Source organism: Lepisosteus oculatus, chromosome 6 (genome assembly GCF_040954835.1).
Source record: "Lepisosteus oculatus isolate fLepOcu1 chromosome 6, fLepOcu1.hap2, whole genome shotgun sequence".
Lineage (NCBI taxonomy): Eukaryota > Metazoa > Chordata > Actinopteri > Semionotiformes > Lepisosteidae > Lepisosteus > Lepisosteus oculatus.
In genome coordinates, this window is record NC_090701.1 from 17,479,079 (window position 1) to 17,484,591 (window position 5,513).

Below are 5,513 nucleotides of genomic sequence, written 5' to 3' on the forward strand. Positions count from 1 at the left end.
TGCGCGAGATGGGAAGCAGGGAAATATTTGGTACTTCACGTCGTTAGAAGTGCGGTAGCATGCGACATCTCACGTAATCATCCACAATATGAACCTATATATGGGGTTCCTCGTGTTTTAGTATTGTAAGATTACATTTTAAGAGGCTGAAATACTGCGTTTGTAGCACTGGGGTTGCTATCAGTTTGATGCAGTCAACGTATTAGGTTTCACGTTTCAGTCATTATGCTGTCCCCTCTGTGATTTAAGCGTTAGGAAATGCGCATTTACAACGTGAAGTTACTGAAAAAATATTCATTTGAATGACACATGATGTGGTCATTAAAATTCTGGAATACAGCGCACGCTGATACATGTATTTAAGGTAGAAAGGCTCTTTAAAAAGCTTCAAGTTAACAGAGAACCATCCCTCGAAGGAGCGGGCTTTGCGATAGCGCGCATGCGTGTGCCCGCGGCCCGCCGCGCGGGTTCCGTCCCCAGTCGACGGGGTTTCAGATTTCGCGCCTCTTTAACAGGCGCGATTGTTTAATGTTTCAAACACGATACAAATGTTTCGAATAAACTGGGGGAAATAAGCACAAGGCACTCTTATTATTTTTATAAGCCGCTTAAAAAAATAAGAACTCATCATTTAACGGTGTTTCTTTCACTAATATTTCAAATGGATTTCATTGGTAGAAATATTTTTTGTCAGTTTGGGTGTAGATTGATATATGCGCATGTACGTTTGCGGAGCCGGTGATGTTTTTTTCAGGTTTCGTTAGTTTGTTTTCTTATGTTTTTACAAAATGTTTTTTTGTATTTCAGATTAAATCTAATAAAATATATATACTATTTTCCGTCCCCTGCTCTCCACAGTCTCTAGTTCTTATAGATCTAATGTGCACCAAAATTTATGCATTTCTACTTTAAGCAGAGGGAAACAGGGTAAATAGAGTATTTACTGTAACGCATATGTCGAATTTGTTTTAGGGTACGTTAAATTACTGCGTTTAATGAGAGCTAAGAACGTAAAAAAAATAATTCCTTATTAATATATAGTTATATATTTCTGGTTAGGGTTTGTCTCGCTTCATGATTCTGTTAAATCTCCCTCTTGTTAAATTGCAATTTAAAAGTGACCTGTCTCTTAATATCAATGTGCTTGCTTAGTTATTAATGCACTTTGGTTAATATTAATTTAAGGAAATATTCGTAATTCGAAGTGAAAATGGATAGATAAAACTTTCTGTATTTGGGAGTTTTGTGTTCCTGCTTAACAAAACTGCAGCGATGACAGTGGTCCACTAGACACTAAGATTATTAAGTAATTAATTATGTAATTAATTGAAGTAATTAATTAACTTCCAGTAATATCATAAAACTCGACAATTAAAGAACAAAGAATCAAAATTAAGTGTTAACTTTATTAAACATTTTCTTTCTTTTTTAGAGAACAAAACCAAACCATTTTACATACTGTATGAACATCCATTATTCAGCCTTACACTGCAGACACAAATTCCTGTTTGTTCCCCTAATTTTTTACAATTATATAACTTTTTAACAAAACTATACACATTCAAAAGAAGGAAGATGTATACATTTATGAATATGAAAAGGGAGTAGACTATATAAATGTATCTTATTAAATTTCACTTATTCTGTATCTCAAAAAAATCTGACCTTAAAGTTTTAATGTACTGAACCCATCTAAACCAATATTTGACCAAATTTTCATTTGTAATTTTAGTGAAAATGTTATTTTTTCCATTAGATATATTTCTTTTATTAATTCAATCCAATCATTCATTGTTGGTAGATCTGTGAGAAGCCACTTTCTTGTTATAGCTTTCTTCCCTGCTGATATAAGGACTCCATACAAATATTCACCCGCCTCAAATGTAAAGGGTACATTCCTTTCAAATATAGTTTCCAGGGCCTCATGTAATTCCTTCCAGAAAAGCCTTATTTTAGGGCAGTTCCAGAATATATGCCAATGATTACCTTGTTTTCAGCACTGTCTCCAACACTTTCCCTCAGTATGGTATGCCTTCTGAGTTATGAAAAATCGAACAATTAACTTTATTAAACATTTTCATTGTATTTGTGTACATTTATAGTATTCATTGTGTTTGTTTATTTTTATACATAAGTATTTATAGGTTGAAAAATACACAATACACAGATAAAAATAAAACATTTTTTATCAAGTGTACTGTAGGAATTCCAAAATGACTATACTTGTTAGAAGTGGAGTGTTCTGCATGAATGTCCATCACAGCTCCGCTGTTTAAACAAACTGAATAATGGATTTTTTTTTTTTAAAAATCGATTTACCAGCCTACTGCGTAATAAGAACTATCATTTCACAAATATGATTTGTTTTTGTCAGCAAAATATATGCTAACAGAATGTCAATGGGGGCTAACCACAAAACTTTGCTTTACACAGTAAAGGTTTTAAAAGTTAGCAAGGCCATAGGAACTTACATTTTCAGTGTTTAGGGGAAAAAAACGATTAGACTTCATTTTATTACCTTTTATTAATTGTATTGTACTTGTATTATTATTAATTGAAGATTAAACTAAGATCAAAACCATGGCTGCTATAAAGTGCAAATTATACGCAAAATATTTTGAAAATTATATGCGTTCAAACAGGGACAACGCAATTAATTCTAAAATTGTCACTTTAAGTGTTTGATATTGCAATAATACCAGCCTATTGTATATATACACATATATTTTGACATTGCACTGCAACACCCATGTAATTCTTTGAACACGTTTACTGCTGTTTATTTTTCATTATTGCTGAACGAAAATGGCATTAGTCCCGTGACACATTATTTCTTAATTGTTTAAACATTACAAAACAATTAAATTTTCAAATGTTTACATTATATATACATTAGATATTAACATTAATTTGAAGTGTCTTCCTTGTTCATACACAACTTGTTGGATGTAAGGGGGAGAATTGTTTTCTTTGCGTATTTACACATTCAGGTAAAAGCATGGGTAATTTAGAGATCAAAAAGACATATTTCCAAAATCATCGGTGTTTATTTTCAATGTTCTAAAAACTAAGGACAAATTCAGATTGTCATGTTTCGGTAACTGCAAAGCTCTGAGATATTTTAGAGCCTTTCCGAAGTTGAGTACGAATACATATGACTAATTTTATTAACTATTTTAAATATACACAATTTAAATATGTTTAGGAAGAATTTCCATTTTCATATAAGGAATAGTGAAAACGAATCAGGGAGAAACAAAAATCAGTTTTAATTTAAACAAATGTGAAATGTTCCTGAAATACAGCTATGAAATCCTATTTTGCAATATAAAAGATTAAATTGCACTGTATTGTTTGTTGTCCTGGGACCCTATTTCAGAATTCCGATTTTAAACCAGATATTTCACTTTAAATTTAAACCCTTGTAAAAAAATAAAAATTAGATAGAATGTCCCTACCACGGGATGAAAAAAAATCAAGATGATTTTAAATATCGACGCAGGATAAATTCAGTATCACTTCGAGAAAGTGAATTTATTTAGCAAGATCTATATAATCTAGATCTGTTTACTGCAGATTTGTTTAATATCCGTGTCAAAATGCAGTATTATGAAATAAATATTAAAATATTTCTTAAGTATTTTAATATATCTATGTATTTCAGTTCTGTGTCGTTATATGTACAGAAAAGATCGCGTCAAATTAATTATGTTTGTTTACTGCATAATTCTTAAATTGTATGAATAAACTTTAGTGCCGATCTCGAAGTTATCGTGATTGGGGACTGATAAACAAAATCATCATCAGATTTTTTCGCCAACAGCTCAGCAAGTAGTTTTCCGACTTTGAAACGACATACAGTGTGACTAAACCTACACCCGATCAGTTTGTAATCATATCGTGACTATTTCCGTTTTTTTCTTTTACTGATGTGAAAACGCTTATCTTTGACTGCGCGCTCAAAATTTTCCACATTTCATCGTTTTAACCTATTAACAGTTCGATTATGATTTGTGTGATGCTTGGTGGAATGTATTTTGTACGTTAATGTAAATTATTTTTCTCATAAAGAACTTTTCCATATCAGTCCGTTTACAGACAGTATCTATAGTATTATGTTCAGTATTTGGATTAATATGTACATGAATAAAGTGTTGATTTTAAATTGTGTTCTCCTTCTTTAACATCATTTTCATACGTATTATTAAGATATTAAGCCATGTATCTCAAAGAGGAATCAGTTCCAGGCTACTAAAATGTTTATTACTATAATCCTTAGTTCTTAACAGTTGTTCTTCTCCAAAGTTAATTAGCAAACCTAAGCAGGAAGGAAGTCCAATAGTTCTTGCACAGTCCAGGCAGAATAAAGCTACTTTGCTGCCTTCATTATTTCACCTCTGATCAGTTTCTTAATAAAGCAGGTTTGGGAGTACCTGTGGAGTATATGCTGGGTTGTCTAACTCACTGAAATTCTGTCAAGGTCAGCAACATGCCTGGAGTGCCCTGTCTACCTCATTGCTATGTGAAAGAATCCTGTGTTCTTTCTATAAGGTGCCAGCGCTTCTGTTGATGAAGGTGTGTGCGATATTGGAGAACTCCTCCCGGAGTCCTCTAATGGGAACACGATGGTGCCGACACTGGAGACTCTTGTGAAAGGTGTTTCCATTGTCCTGTTTCATATGTCCAAATCCATGATAGGAAAAAAAATTAAAACTGCTTCAAGTTTCTCTGTGACATTTTCATTAAAAAAAAGGACTCAGACATTATGATGGGTACATGTAAACACTGATCTGAGCTGTGTCCATTTTTTAACTGCATGAGTAGAACATTTCGTTCACGGATGGATTATAACGTTTTTTTTTATGCCTTTTGTCTGCTTCCACCATCCTCCAGCGTTTTAACAGAGTTCTGGAGTTACAGCTTTCACCAGACTCCCCAAGTGAACCACCTCTGGCTGAATCCTGACAGGTTTTTAATTTGCCTTATCCTGACAGAGCTTTATTACCAGAGCGAGGGTTGCATTGCATCACCTCATCAAGAGCCAACACTCTCAGAAGGATAACACGGAGCTTTGTGTTGTGCTTTCCACTGAATTTATATTTTTAATGCGTTGCTATTTCTGATTGCAAGCCTTCTACTAGAATGCTGTAGAGACACCACACAATTGAAGAAGCAGTGGTACATGGTAAGAAATACTTTTTTGGCATCAGATAAGTGATCAGTGGTACATTTTCTTTAAACCTCTAGTAATAACACCCCACTCCTTACTGGATAATGGGTGGTAAACATTTGGATGTAATTCAAACGTTGCAGAAAGGAGACAACAGAAGGTTTTCAGGTGTCGACTTGTGTGTACTCCGCTTCACTTGGCTAGCTTTTTAGTGCACCTCTTTATAGATTTTTATTTTAAGAATCTAAGTCTAAGTCTTATTAAGAAGTGATGTGATTGAACTTGAGGAATGTAATTTACAGGTAACTGTTTTTTTTTTTACTTTTAATGTGCGCATTGTTTT